Source organism: Chionomys nivalis, chromosome 20 (assembly GCF_950005125.1).
Source record: "Chionomys nivalis chromosome 20, mChiNiv1.1, whole genome shotgun sequence".
NCBI lineage: Eukaryota > Metazoa > Chordata > Mammalia > Rodentia > Cricetidae > Chionomys > Chionomys nivalis.
In genome coordinates this window covers 35,558,698-35,574,845 of record NC_080105.1, presented here as the reverse complement: position 1 = coordinate 35,574,845, position 16,148 = coordinate 35,558,698, and the positions used below count along the sequence as shown (strand labels likewise).

General features: G+C 42.7%; 1 protein-coding gene across 3 annotated transcripts in view; it reads left to right on the top strand.

Annotated features, from left to right (window-relative positions):
* The first annotated feature begins 10,821 nt into the window (after window positions 1–10,821).
* Slc7a2 (solute carrier family 7 member 2) overlaps window positions 10,822–16,148 on the top strand; it is a 58,014-nt gene continuing 52,687 nt past the window's right edge. For 2 of the 3 annotated variants that reach the window (XM_057752520.1, XM_057752515.1), the window contains exon 1: window positions 10,822–10,961. The gene's annotated coding sequence lies outside the window, so the exon portion shown is untranslated. Of the gene's footprint in view, window positions 10,962–11,155; window positions 11,468–16,148 lie in introns of those variants that run through there. The other variant, XM_057752517.1, reaches the window with a different exon arrangement.

Below are 16,148 nucleotides of genomic sequence, written 5' to 3'. Positions count from 1 at the left end.
TCCATATAATTTTATGAGTAAACCCAGTAACTGGTGGTGAGACTTCCCCCAGAGCAATTTAGCTGGCACTGATGTGACTGGCTGTCTGGCTAGCTGGGTCTGTCTGTCTGTCTCTCTCTCTCTCTCTCTCTCTCTCTCTCTCTCATATGTGTGTGCTTGTGGGTGTGTGTATGAAATGTTTTCTCAGTGCCATGGCTTTCTTCCTACCAACTCATTGTTATGTAATATACTGACAAGATGAACATTTTGATGTTGACTGTCTGGCATTATGGGGATATGAAGGCTGCAACCTCAGCATGAGGTTTTCTGAGCCTCGTACTTAAATGCATTTAATAAAACTGAGTAAAAGTTTTTGTATATTCTTGATAACGATCACAAACATACAGATGTCATAGTGTGTGGACTGATTGTCTTTTTGTTGATTTGACACAAACTAAGGCCAACTGGAAAGAGGGAACCTCATTGAGAAAAATGCTTCTATCACATGAGCTGTGGGAGCATTTTCTCGATTAATGACTGATATTGGAGCATCTAGCCCACTATGGGTGGTCCAGCCCTGGGAAGAGGGTACTGAGTTGTATAAGAATGCAGGTTGAGCAGGCCGTGGGGAACAAGCCAAGAGTTCTATGGTCTCTGCTTTAGTTTCCTCCTCCAAGTTATTCCTGCCTTGAGTTCTTGTTCCTCTGTGATGGACCACAAACTAGAAGATAAATAAAGCCTTTCCCCCCAAGTCGCTTTCGGTCATGGTGTTTTTATCATAGCAACAGAAACCTAACTAATACTGCATGGGTTAGTCTTTAAAATTAAATATAATATAATTTCAAGAACTCTCCTCTTGTCTTATTTTTCTTCTATGTTGCTTTTTGTGTCAAGGTTCCTTAAATGATAAACATATAGGAAGATGTTAGACAACGGTGCTATGAGATCTACTCTGAATTCCTTTTTACCAGTTAACAATTATAAGTCATACTCTGGCAGTCCCTGCTGCTAACACACAGAGGTCACCCCATAGATAGAACTATTGTTTAAGGACTTTTAGGACAGAGCAATTTGGTTTAAAAAGACCAGTCCTCTAAAACCCTTAGGTCTTAGTAAATCAAGTTTTATCTCAGAACATCTGAGGCTTAGTAACTTACAGAGAAAAAAAGATTTATTTAGCTACGAGCTTTGGAAAATGAAAGCTCATTATGGGCTCCATCCTGTCAGCCTCTTGCTGAGGAATTTTTGGTTAGATTAGGACAGGGTGATGATATTATTGGATGCACACCCATGCGAGAGTGGTTAGCTGCTTGTGTCGAATAAGTCACAGAGTAGAAAATGAACAAGGAGAGCAAGCCAAGGAAGCCAAACTGACTTCCCTAGGACACACTCTCAGTACAACCAATTCAGTTCCAACAGAGAAAGTGCATTCCCAAGGAAACACACTAAGACCAAGCTGTCTTAATGGCCTCCCCTCCCAGTGCACTCCATTCTTTACCAAACTTCCAGCATACTGACCATGGGGGGACATAACCAATAAAACACTCTTCATTTGAGTCTATAATAAATTGCAAGATGACATTATGTTGTTCACATGTGTCACCTGAGAATTGCAAATGTTTATTTGTTCTATTTTTGGATTTTTGGAAAAACAGGATCTCATGTACCCCAGGCTGACCTTGAACTCACTACATTGTCGATGATGACCTGAATTCCTGATCCCCCTGCTTCTACTTCCCCAGTACTGAAATTACAGGTCTATTCTACTACACCTGGATAGGATTTATTATTACTACTATTATTATTGTTTTATTTGCATGCATATACACATATGTATACAGGCACACACATGTGCATGTGGAGGAGAGAGGCTAATACAATCACACTCTATCTTCCTTTTCCAAACAGTAGCTTTCACTTAGCCTGATGCATCCTAATTTGGCTACACTGGCTGACCAGCACACCCCACGGATGGAATCCTTTTTCTCTGCCTCCCCAGTGCTGGAATTGCAGGTATGTGGTGGAATGCATGGCTGCTTTATATTAGGGCTGAAGAAATATCTCAGTGGTAAAGAGCACTGGGTGTTCTTCCAGAGGACCCAGGTTCAATGAACAGCACTTTCTTCAGGTCTCTGTTGGTACCAGACATGCACATAATGCAAAGGTATATGTGTGTACAAAACACTCATACATATTCATTCTTCTTATTATTATTATTTATTATATCAATGTGGTTATATATGATGCATATATTGAATGTATACACTGCATATAATGGATGTATATAATGAATGTATACATTGAATATTGTTTAAAACATATTAAGCATATTTATCTTCTTAAATATTTGGTTTTCTCTTAGAATTGAAAGACTTCAGACTCCTTTTAGCACTTGAAATGTTCTACACAGTATTTTTATGGCTAGTTGCCCTACTGCAACATTACATTGGACCATATTATTCCCATCCAATATCAATTTAGAAAGCATTGATTGATATTTCCCACTGCTCCCTGTCAATCTACTCCCTCAGTCTCTACTCTCCACCTCTCTCCATCTTTTCTCTCTTAAGCCTTTGGTACCTATGATTCTATCCTCAACTTCTCTGTCTTTTTGTACATATTACCTAAATGAGTGAGATCTTATGGTATTTGTTTAGAATTAAGAGAGATCTTAGACCTTAAATTACACTAAATTTTAGATTAATGGAAATATGAGCTGATGGAAGAGAAAAAAAAAACCTTTGCAGTTTAGCTTCTTCTTGGTATTTCTTAATCTTTTAGAAAAATTAAGTACCATTAGCCCCCTGTCACTGGAACAATAAACTCTATATAATATACTTGAAAAGCATTTTGTACAAAGTCATACATTTAGTTAAGCTACCAGCATATCAGACTAACATGATTTTTATTGATATGCAATGGCATCTTTATTTCATGACCCCAGAATTGGATTTATGAAAATAAGAGTGAAAACCTAGGCAGAGGTTATCTGCCTTCCATGTTAGGGCAGGATTCTATACAAGCTTAGCCTACCTGTAAGAGCTCTCTCTCTCTCTCTCTCTCTCTCTCTCTCTCTCTCTCTCTCTCTCTCTCTCTCTCTCTCTCTCTCTCTCTCCCCCTCACTCTCCCTTCCTTCCTCTCCTCCCTTTCTTTACCTCCCTTCCTCCCTCTTCCTCCTCCTCCTCCTCCTTCTTCTCCTCTCTCTCTCTCTCTCTCTCTCTCTCTCTCTCTCTCTCTCTCTCTCTTTCCCTGCCCCCCTCCATTTTAGATAAAATAGAAGAACATTCATGTTGCGGAACTCTGTCCTCTGGCAACTGGCACAGCCATTACCATTTCTAAGTTAGAGCAACTGTGATCATCCACAAGCAATGCTCGCAAGATGAGGTCTGTCCACATTTCTTGAGGAAGGAGTCCCTGGATGGTCCCTGTGGTCACAGCAGCTTTCTAGTCCTTCCCTCCTGTGCCCCCTGATCCTCGGGTGCTTGTAATCCTACACAGTGGTACATAGTCTTGGGGGTGCATGCCAGGATGCCTGGGAGCTGGACCTGGAGGTGAAAGGTTAACTAAGTGGGCATTCCACCTATGTCCGTTTCTGGAGGTCACCTTCCATGCTTAGGTAAGACTTTAATGTGATGTAGCTGTTCTCAGATTATCCACAGTTCTCTGAGCAATACCTCACCCATCTACCTGTGGGGTGGGGAAAAGCCCAATAGACCTATTGGTTCATCAAGGGTCGCAATTGTTTCTTTAGTCTGTTTTTGGTGTCTTGCCTGGGGTAAACAGACTTTTGTTCACAACTTTTTCCCCACGAAAAGTTACATAATAGCACATTTCCCCATTCAAGTTTCTGTAGAAAAGGCCCAGTAGCTACACATAGGGCAGTTTGATTTGATCATTGAGACCAGGGATAAGCTGCCTCAGAGTTGGTACTTCCGGCTCTTCTGTGTAGCTGAAAAAGATCTTCAGACATTCTCCCAACTGGGTCAGCTAGTTCAGACTTGTTACAAAGTAGCAGGTGGACCAGACTCATTATTAAAATAGAATCTGTTTGGGCTACAAAGTTTCTGGGGAGACTGCTTAATGTGCTGAAGAGTATCAGTTCCTGCCAACATAAATAGAAAGGTAACACAGGCAAAACCTAAAAAGATACAGTGATGATCAACCACCCAGAGATGCTCCGAGGCACATCAACCACCTGCAGAGTATTTTGAAGCATGGATCCTGAGAGTCAAAGCCAGGCAGTTAAAGATATTGAAGCTCTAGAGAACAAGGAGTCTAGGATCCTTCTCCTTCCTCCCATCACAGGAGGATCATTTACTTTTCACTGTTTGATCTGGAAGAATGTTTCAAAGGAGGCCAGAGAGAAGGCCTGGAGGGTGCTAGACAGTAATCTTGTTCATACTGGAGTTTTCAGACTGCTTTTGCCACCTGGAATTCAGAGCAGTACCCAAGGAGCTGTTGCTAAGAGGAAACTGGAATTTCATTGCTTTTTCATAGAACGGGTGAATGATTCTACTCTAATTAGCTATACAGGCATATGATGTAAATAGTAAGATGGGGAAGGGTCCTGTTCAGTATCTTAAACTTCCCACTTCTTGCCTGTCATTTCTCTGCTGTGCTTCATTCCTTTGGGAGGCTTGGTAATCATCGGTCTTTACTCTCACAATCTGCAATTGAATCTGCCTCTTTGAATTGACTTTCCCAGGGGATTTTATGTCATTTTGATGCTGTCCTTTAGACAGCCTGGAACTTGAGAAAAGCGTGTCTTCAGAGGAGCAAGGAGGGGACAATGGACAAAGAAGTGGAGAGGGCCTCTGTGAGCAGACAAGCATACTGAAGCTAGAACTCATATTCCTATATTGGGACTTCAGTGCCCTCTTCTTTGTTTAAGTGTATGACACCCTACTCCCTGAAGATCCTCAGTGACATATTTTTCAATGAAAGGCAACTGACTCTAACATGAACTTTGTATTTATTACAGTAGTGTCGGGCCCACAGAAGTGGGTCCACTCTACCTTGACTGAAGGTCAGAGATCTTAAGTCTACTTTTGCTCTTTCAACATTATTGAAAAGAGGTCTGACTTAAGGAGTGACTACAAACAAGATATCCTGACCTAGGATGTGGTTGCTTGGTGTTTGGGATATTAAGAATGCCCATAGGGGTGGATCCTGTCCACCTTGACCAAAGGTCAGAGGAACCAAGCCTGCTCCTTCAAGGATATGACAGGATGTTTGACCCAGGGAATGGCTCCTACAGGAGACTTGCTCTAAGGTGTAGTTTCTCTATGTCCTGCCTGAACAACAGAATGTTTAACTCGGGATATGGTTGTTTGATCTTTTAAGTATTGAAGTATAGATGGCTGCAGGACTGGGCGGAGTAGAAACTTCTGTTTACAAATGGAGCACAAATGTTTGGCAAGAATTTCCACATAAAACCTGAGAAAGCTTTTTAAAAAAGGATTCTAGACAGACAAGAACAGAGTCAAGCACAGCTTGTTGGGAACAGTCTTCACTCCAGTAGGCTGTTTGCTGACAGCCAGCAGAGATGCAGCTCCTTTAAGAGAGGCTTCCTGACTCAGCTTAAGCTGAAAAAAACCTCACAATTTTTTGAAGAGGCCCTGCCTCAAAACACTTAAGTGGTGTTTATGAGCAGCCAGCATTAGGCTCTTGGTGTTGACACAGACCTAGAGACTCCACAGAGATATGGCAATAAATTTGACTCCTGCCAGTACCTCTGCCATTAAGCAAGACTTTCAAAAAGCTAAGGAATGTGGTGGAGCCAGCTGCCAAAGCCATAGCTTTAGTCTTAGTCATGCTGTTTAGTAAACTAAAGACTCAGGTTCTCAGAAAAAGATGATACACAATGAAGACAGATTCAGAAGGAAAAAAAAAACTTAAGTGGTTTACCATGTGTTTAAAAATATATGTAGGCTTGGGAGAGAAAAGAAAAAGATAAGGCCTTTTAAAAAAAAGAAATAAATAGAAAAGTTGTGTGTGCTGATACATGCCTCTAATCCCAGCACTTGGGAGGCAGAGGCAGGCAAATCTCTGTGATTTCAAGGGCAGCCTGGTCTACAAGTTCCAGAACAATCAAAGATGCACAGAGAAACTCTATCTCAAAAAACAAAACATTAAAAATTAAAATAAAATAGAATTTTAAAAATCACATAAAGATGGAAAATATACAGAAAATCTAGATACTGTATGTTATTGTGTTGGCTTTGAATTTTTTGACTGATGAGGAAGGAGCAACAGCTGCTAAAAGATATTTGATTATAAATTCTGCTGGATTACTCCAACCTATGTATTTTGAAAATGCCTAGTCATATCTCTCTATATAGCTCAGTATATTCAAAATATTATTTCAATGAGTTATCTGTATGAAAAATTAGCAATCACTTTGCATGACTTTGATTCTAAGTTTTTAAAATCCAATGTGATTTGAAAAAGCTTCATCTCAAGAATAACGATTGAGAAGATTTAGAAAGATAGTATAAGAAAGAAACAAGTTTGTTTGGTTTTGTTTGTTTGTTTTTGAGATAGGGTTTCTCTGTGTAGCCCTGGCTGACCTAGAACTCCCTATGTAGGACTGGGTGGCCATAAACTCTGAAATCCACCTACCTCTGCCCCAGCCTTGTAAGGGCTGGATTTAAAAGCATGGACCACCAATGCACAGCTTGTGTTTTGAAGAAGCTAATTTTTTATAAGTTCTTTTCCCCCCCCTATCAAAGTCACACAGTTTGGAGCAAAGATAAGAAATGAGGCAAAGTGGTTTTGGGGATGGATTTCATCAGAACTCTGAGCCTAAGGAATAAATGATAAATAACTAAGGGTGTGATGGTTGATGGGGATTAGAATGATTCAAGAATGTATTTAAATGATCACAGTTGGTACTCAGAATAAAAACTTGTAAGGTTTGTAGAGAAAACACTAAGAGATCACAGAAACCAAGGAGAGTGCGGACATATTTCAAGACGTAACAGATGACAGACAGACAGACAGGAGATATAATGTGTATAAGAACTACAGAAAGTCTATTAGATATGGTTCGAAGGTGACCTCTGAAACAATGAGAGCCTTGACCATTGCTGAGGAAGAAAAGAGGACTTGCTAAGCTCTTTCTTAAAACTTAGCTCTGGTTCCTTTAAAACTCCGCGGTAACTGAAGATATTTGGATTGAGGAAACTGACTTTTCCCAGTAGATACAGAACCAGCAGGAATCCTGGCAGAAGGAAACAGAAACCAGCCTAAGGTTGGGTGGAGCTCCGGGCAATTCTTGATTAATGGCCAATGTAAAGAAAACTCAGCAAGAAGCCAAGTGACCGAACACAGGGGAAATTGTAGGGAAAGTCCTACTGGGACTCAAAACTATTGCAAAACCATCGGTCTCAGTCACACACACACACACACACACACACACACAAGCAGAAAAAGATTAATTTAAAAAAAACTTGTCATCATAAAGACTTCTTGAATTTTTTTTTTCAACCGCTTCTCTTCTCCCCATACACAGTATTTCACACCTTGTCTTTAGTTATGGTAAAAGTGACTGGGTCCAATGGGAAGTTGATGTAAAACTTTTATACATTCTTTAAAGGGTAGTGAAAAGTAGCAACGGGCTGAAAGTCCTCTAAATTGCACTGGCCAGACTTCTAGGCTAGTATTTGTTCAAGTCTTATTTTGTTGACGTCTAATCGGCGCACAAAATGGCAATTGTTTTTAGTTTGTGTTAACTGGAACCAGCTTGAAGATAATAATAACTTGTGAGAATCACCTCGTTCAGTCTTGCAGTGAATCCCTCATTTGTGGGCAGATTTCCTATGGGTTGCATTTGACAAGAATGGTAGGGTAGGGTGTGGGATTTATTCATTGACAAAAGTCCCTTGAAATTCCCTGCAATTTCATCAACTCTCAGGAGCTCAGTGTGCACACATGCTTGTGAAATTTAAAAGGTGACACACTGGGTTATTCTCCAAAATGAGCACGTTGGACTCTCTCATTCCTGAGGGAGGGAGCTTTACAGATACAAAATTTAACTTATTTTCTACGCCTGCCTAAAACTCTTGTCATGTTTTCTTCTATCTGTCATAGTCTGTATTAGAGTCTAGTACTAGATCTGTGGATCCCATTCTTTGTACATCCACGCATCTTTTACAAGTTGAGAAATAACCAAAGGTACAATGCAAGACTAGAGGTTAATTAATAATATCACACAGGAAATAATAATATGTTGGTTTATGTATGACATCAAAAACTAGTGTGCCAAACTTCCTAGCTGTTGTGCTAGGAATTGTTGTAGATGACCTGTTTATTTTTTGTCTCACAGAGAAATAGCTATGATCATTCCCATGTAAAAAGTCTATTCATGCTTCTGCAAATATCAAGATCACATGGACTCAATCATTGCTATTCTAACAGAACTGGCAGTTTCGAGATAATAGATCACTTTGTCCCAACTGATTGTACTGCAACATAGTCTCTGACTAAGGATACATGGGGATGTCATAATGAACTTAAATAAAAATCTATGGAGGTGATAGGCCAGTGAGTCCAAGACAGTATAAAGAATTTGTAGTAACATAGTCCTATTATCCCAACACTTGGGATGGGGGACAAGGTCATTTTTGGCTACATAATGAATTCCAGGCAAGTCTGGATTAATTGAGTCCCTGCTTTAAAATTACTGTGGAGCAGGCAAGATAATACACAATGTCTGCTCATAGTCACACTAAGGGGCTGTATTCATGGGAGGAGAGGTTCTTCTCAGGCAATGAGCAGTGGTTGGTTGTTTCAGCACTTTCGGGTTTTATCTACTGGGATATCTATGTAGGTCTCCTATCTGGATGAATAGGCAATGACCTTATTACTTTAGTGAGAAATAAGCTCTTCAGTGCAAGTTGGTTGTTTTTATCCTGGGACGAACTGTGCAAGAAGCACAGGTTACTAAGGGTCAAACTCCTGAAGGTCTGAGTCTTCGTATTAAAGAGTGGAATTCTCTACAGTCCTGTCGTATGACCCTGAAATAGATTGTTGCATCCAGGGCTTGTTAGGGACAACCCTTCAGTCCTGCTTGAAGGCAGCAAGTGGCCTTGCCCTGATCCCAATCTACCTCGAGTCAAAAATTAGCCTTGTTGTGAGGTTAGAATGATTCAGCGTGACTCCATCGTGGAATGAGAGCCACAAAAACGTCTATTTTAAAAATCTAAGTGACGTTTCATAATAGATCCATTGTCCTTATAAAATCGTTGAGGCATCTTGAGGTTTGAAATGTATGGGACTGAATTTGAATGGGCATTTGGGGTCAGCGTCCCCTTGTATCAATTCACTAGATGTCATTAAGGAATTTGCATAGAGAATCTGTGATCAAATATGGGAGGCCTATGCTGGTGCCTTTTATTGCTTAGCACATTTACTCTACCAGTTTCTTCATAGTCGCTATGTTCCATAGACCTGGAATTCCTCTCTGAGAACCGTGGATACACGGAAACTGCTAACAGAAGTTGTGTGCATGTACCAGTTCTAGAGCAAAACCCGCACTATTCAGCATGCTTTCTCTGAAAAGTATGCTTTTAAAAAGAATAATTAGAAATTCGATTAAACTTATGTAGCGCCATCACAGGAGTGGCCACATGACTAACGCTATTAGTAGTTGAGTCAAGAGCCCTTCACCACAATAGAAAGCTGAAAAGGTTGTCTTGATTTGCATTTCCCTGATTGCTAGGGAAGCTGAGCATGACCTTAAATGTCTTTTGGCCATTCGAACTTCTTCTGTTGAGAATTCTCTGTTCAGCTCAGTGCCCCATTTTTTAATTGGGTCGATTAGCCCTTTACGGTCTACTTTCTTGAGTTCTCTATATATTTTGGAGATCAGACCTTTGTCTGTTGCGGGGTTGGTGAAGATCTTCTTCCAGTCAGTGGGTTGGATGCTCACCTTACTAGACCTGGATGGAGGTGGGTGGTCCTTGGACTTCCCACAGGGCAGGGAACCGGGATTACTCTTAGGGATGATGAGGGAGGGGGACTTGATGGGGGAGGGGGAGGGAAATGGGAGGTGGTGGCGGGGAGAAGGCAGAAATCTTTAATAAATAAATAAATAGATAAAAAAGAAAGCTGAAAAGGGTAGCACTTCCTACTAAACCATAAAAATATACAATAATCAATTCTAGGCCAATGTTCTGCTTCGTTTCGTGCTAAAATCAAAAGTTTCACATTGTAACTTTAACTTTGTCAGAGATTCCTAAAGTAAACAAAATAGCATGGAATAAGAAAGCTTGATTGTGTAACTTTGGCTTTTGCTGGCTAGGAGATACCAAGTATCATTTTCTTATAAACCCACCTCCAAACAACCATGACTGCCTGCCTAGTCACAAGTCTGGAGTCGCCCAAGTTTTGATTTCATCAGAGGAAGTGGCACTATTTGACCAACGCTCCTGGTTTGTTATCATCATCTACAATAATTACTTCTATGTTCCCAATTCTCAGTAAAAAGACACAAAGTCCTGCTTACAAGAACCTTCAGAAATGACCCTGAGATTGGGTTCTGCCAAGGAACGGGGGCATTTTTCCCCCCTGCCAAGCTCTGCCTTTCAGACCCACGCCCACCCAATCTAGCCGGCTGGCGCAGAACCACGTGTGCGCGCGCCCTGGCCCCGGCCATACAGAGGCGCGGAGCCGGACACCGCCTTCCTCCAGCTTTGGCGCGCGGCCGCGACAAGCGCTCCCGGCGGGGGTCGCGAGCACGAGGGAGGGGCGGGGCCGCCCCGCCCCTCGCCCCGCCTCCCCGCCCCTACTCAGTGGGGCGCCCACGTGCCCAGCCCGCCTTGTGCAGCGCGGCGGCGGGAGCTTCTGTCTGCGCGGACCTGGAAGGTGGCGGCAGCTCGTCTAGCCTTCTCCCGCTTGGGATCCCCAGCGCACTGCAGCCGCTTGCTCGCCGGTCCCCGTCCCCGTCCCGGTCCCCGTCGCGCGGCCCGAGCGTTGCCCCAGTAAGTTGCAGAGAGTGCGCCGAGGCCAGAGGGGAAGCGGTGGGGCGCGGGCGTCCAGGCCGCGTCCAGCTGCGTGCAGCTGCCCTGAGGAGAGGCCGCGCTCCGGAGTCTGGGGAGCTGAGCGTCTGGGGTACTGCGGGCAGGGGCTGCAGCCTCGGACCCTCGTCCTCCGGGCTGCACTCTGGGCTGCCACCCTCCTCTTCTTGTCGGCCTCCCGTGCCGCTGGCTGACTCGCACTCGAGGCGTGCATGATCCACGGCGGCCACGCGGGTCGTAGAACTTGGGATAGGGCCTGACACTGGGGCTCCGCTAGTGTCCACAGTCACTTTAGTTCCTGGGGACCCTCAGTATCTCTCTCCGGGAGGGCAGCCTGCCTCCACACCCTGTACACGGAGTGGTTCCCCGAAGTCTCCTTTCGCTCCCTTGGGATTCTTGGTTTAAATTTGGAACAAGGCTTGGATCGCTAAGAAGTCTTTTCCCATCCTGCTCTGGATCTGGTACGACAGGTAAAATGACCCACTTGGGCGTGGGGGAGTTTGTATTGCTGACTTAAAGTAAATGGGTGCAGCATTAAGCGCTTGAGTTGTTCTGTGCCTCTTAATCCCGTTTCACGAAGCCTTCAAGCCTTGATTACCTTAAGACCGTCGCTCCAGGTTGTAGGTTCGACTAGTCTATTCCACCTCCTCTTGTCGCATACACGCAGTATGTGGCGTAAGGTAACCCTGTAGTTACTTCAAAGAAATAGGCTCAACGAGAATCGAACGGCCACAGATGGCTCTCAAAGTGGAAGCTGCCTACATGCCAGAAGTCTAAGAGTTAATCTGATTCAAATGCTAAACTCTGTAAAACTGCCTTCAAAAATCTTAGGTCACGACTCCTTTGGGACTGAAGAATTCTATCCATGTGGATCAGTTCTTTGCGAGAATGGAACTATCAGAATCTAGGGCTTGGGCCGTGTAGTTAAGTATGTCTGGCCTCTAACGTCATTCTTTTAAGACTTGGTTTTCTTTTCTAGCTCCGTATTAATATTTGTCTTCACAGTAAAGCGAAACATTTTATTTGTTGTCTCTGGCTAGGGACGGTGCAGGTGAAGAATACCCTATTGTTATATATGCTTTTTGTGCTGTTCGATCTTTTTTTCCTTCTGATCGCACCAAAGTAGCATGAAGAAATGATACATCGGCTCAGAAGAACATTTTTTTCCCTTGCCTTATGCTAAAGAGTTGCTAGCTGGCGAATGTCCAGGAGTGAATCTTGGAGGCGGCATTACATGTGTTTGCATTTTTCCGGCTTTCTCCATTGCTCGCCACTCTCCTTCCCTCTGTCTCTTGATGAGTAAGTGTCATTTCCCTTAAGGCATTTTAATCTTTTGGGATGTGTTGCGAACATGAAGATCAATTATACTAGAGCGTCGTGGTACCTGCAGAGATTCAGTTTGCAGAATCCTGACCTTCACTTGGTCGGCAAAGCCCTGATTCCAGTCTCCAGTTTTTGTCGCTAGGCTTAGAGTTAAGAGCCTGGAAAGAGGAATGACAAGCAAGGAAGGCAATATGGTAGCTGTGGGCAGTTTGAAAGTCTGAGAATTTGGCCTGATGGTGGTGGTGCACGCCTTTAATCCCAGCACTCAGGAGGCAGAGGTAGGGGGATCTCTGTGAGTTCGAAGCCAGCCTCGTCTACTAGAGCTAGTTCCAGGACAGGCTCCAAAGCTACAGAGAAACCTTGTCTCAAAAAAGAAAGAAAGAGAATCTGAGAATTTGTTGAGCTTTTTTTTTGTTTATTTTTTAAATTAAATTTATTTATTTATTTTTGTTTTTGTTCCGTATTTCCAAATCTCTGGGCCCCTTGAGCCCTCATATCTGGAGAGTTTTGAAGCTGGGGTTTCCTCACGGGCAGCCACTCACCTTTGCAGAGCCATTTACCTCTTCTCCCTTCTAGATGACTCAGTGCCCGCCTTTTGTGTTCTTCTATCTTTTAGTTCAGGTCAGTGTTATTTCTTCTGCCTCTCTTAGCCAGAGACCCTACTGGTAAGTGGCCATTTTTCCTTTTTCCTTTAAGGTTTGCTCTGGTAACGTGTCTAACGGACTTCGTGTTGCTCTTTTTGTTACATTTGTTGGCTCCTGTTGGGTGTTTGGCTGCGGTGGGGGTGGTGGGGAATGGGGGAGTTCAGAGCCATCTCCTGGTTTTATCTCGATGCCTTTCAGGGACAGCTTTCAGGACAGAATCTGGAAAACACCCTCATGCTGCTGTTTGCTTCGTTTTCCCCAGATATAGTAGAAACATGATCTTGAAGTCTGGTTTCTTAAGAGATGACTTTGTGGGTGCCAAATATTTAGAACAAAAGGAAATTTTTCAGTTGAATGTGTTTCTAACCTTTCGTGTTTGACACTGTGTGCCAAAGGAATGCTTCACAGCCGGGTGGTGGTGGCAGCTACCGGTGCATGGCGCATGCTTTTAATCCCAGCACTCACTCAGAAAGCAGAGGCAGGTGGAGCTCTGTGAGTTCAAGGCCAGCCTGGTCTACAAGAGCTAGTTCCAGGACAGGCTCCAAAAATCAGAAAAAAAAAAAAAAAAAAAAGCTTCACCATGTAACTGAAAAGCCGAGGGAGCTGACCGTACATTATACTTGTCTAAACACCTTAGCAAATTTACATGTTTAACTTCTACTGAGCCTTTAGGAAAACATTCAGAACTCTATCGATAAAACCTTGAGCAATAATAAAAATCCATGAAGCGCTTCCTCGTGGTTTTCTATTTCAAAAATTTGTTCTTCTCTTTCCTCACCTAGTATGACCTAACATGTGTTCAGTGTGTCTTTATCATAAAGCAAATAGGAATGGTTCCAACAACTTGAGAAAACGTGTCGTCTGTCTTCTAATGCTTTCATGCCTTCACTCAAAGTTTCTTGGGTTCCTACAGTACATCAGACATGAATTGAGTGACCCAAAACTAGTTACTGCCATAATTAGTGAGGGGATTCTATAATCATTTTTGCGTTTGGGGAAACTCTTCCTTGATGGACTTTAAAAAATAGTTTATTGTTGTTAACCTGTATAAAAATAACAAATCTCAGCACATTGGCTTGAGCGTTGTGTGTGCTGCATTGTGACATTTGACGATGGTGCTGCTGTTTCGTTATCTAAAGCATGTATGCTGAGTATTTTTGTTTCACGGGTAGCAACAAATTCATGTTGATCTGCTCATACGTCCTTTTACCTGCTTTTCTGGCCCTTGACTTAGAAGTGGTAGCTATAGCTGCAGAATTGGGAGCGCTACTTTGTAAGAACCAAAGCCAGCGAGAATTCGTTTCCAGCAGGCAGCAGCTAATCCAGACAATCCCAACTCCATCTATTTATTGTTCTTGTCTAACTCAGTAAGCGTAACTGTTTTGTGCTAAGGTGTGGGGGCAGGCAGCATACTATGGTTTTCACGTGCTTGTGAACACTTGTAGATGATAGGTGTCAATTTCTGAAGACATCCCTTGTCCTTATGGCAACATTCTGACTGGTAAGTATGGTTAGTATCAACTTAAAAACCTATCTGAGATAGTGTGGCTTTTGTTTAACAGACTGGATTTTAATGTGTGGGTCGTGTGTCTTCTCCATTCTTATTGCAGCTTTCAGTTTGGATCTCCGTCCTTCTAGAGAGCTGTGGCTCTTCGCTGTACTAGGTAGATGTGGATACAATATGTTGTCGGAAACCTTGGGTTTTCTTAACGAATGGTTTGATTCACCTGAAGCTGGCTCATCACGATAAAGGCTGTTGTGTGTTCTCTTGTGTGCTTTAAGCTTACCTGCCTGTAAAGGAGTAAAGAAAGGAGTTAAATATGTGCAATGAACCTAAGAATGCAAAGCAGGCCTGCACGGTCTAGCAGTGTAGGAAGGCACTGGGTGTGCTAACTCCTCTCTCCTGAGCTGACCCTGAGCAGAGACCCTGCAACACAGAAGTAAAGAACGGCCCATGACCTTTCCTCCAGGAATCAATTTCATTAAAAAAAACTTATTAAATAATACATACTAAGGAATGTTTATGGTCCTTGTTGGTCCTTTCTGGCTGTTCCCACTGCAGAAAATCCTCTTCTTTCCTGAACTCATGCTGACTTTGAGACTCCAGTGGTCATCCCACCATGTCTAATACAGTGCTTCTCAGCACTTCTCTTGCAGATGCCTTTCCAGTGGCCCCTGCTGGGCACAGCACATAGAGCCTGGTGTCCTGTCAGCCAGGGGTGCCAAACAGTACCAGAGCTAAGACACTCACTTCAGTATAGTCCTTTGCTGGGTGGAGGGGTGTTAGTTCATATTTAAGAGAACTGGCTTTGTTGTTCTTAAAAACAAGCATTTTCTTTCATGACGTCAGGTAATAAAGTCTTAAAACTCACTTGTTATTCATTTTCCTTTTTGTGGGCAAAAAATGGTGTTTGAGCTGCTACCTTGATCGTAAGAGGGAAGTAACTGTGAGGATTTCTTGCTTTAGCTGTGATGTCTACTGGTGTTGTCAGCTTGGCAGTGATGATGGTGCTACTCACTGGCAGAATTAATGGCTATTTTATGTTGAACCAAAAGGAAAAATTAGAGTGTCTCTCCAATTTCAGCAGCATTTATTTAATATAAATTTGGAGCAGATTTCCTAAATGCAGTACAATTTTTTTTTAAAAAAGACAAAAATAAGAAACAAACTTAAGATGTGTCATCCACAGTGTGTGCTTTCCAGGGCGTGTGGCGCCTCTGGTTCTTTCCCTGCGTGCAGTTCCTGCTGTACAGTTTATAAAAGGTCTGCATTCCCTGCAATCAGCTTCATATGCTTCCCAAGTTAGCATGTCAAATGTTATCTAGTCTACATAAAACTTGCGCTATTTAACAATGATGCAGTAAGCCAGATGACCGAGTGCCGTTTCCTAAATCAGGGTTCCCTTAGATAAAAGCTTTGCCACGTCGATCCCAAGTGTATCCTATGTGACAGTCTCTGTGGAGTTTTCCATAGGTGTAGTTCACAGAATGCTTGTAATTTGCCCTAGCAGTTGTTCTGATTTAAAAAAATAAAATAAAATAAACTTCAGAGCTGACCTTGGTGGAGCACCTTCATTTCCCAGCCCAGCACTGGAAAGGCAGAAACAGGCAAATCAAGTGAAAATCTCAACCTGATAGTTTGTATCAACTTGGACATGAATTCCCCTGGGAAGAAGTGTTTCTG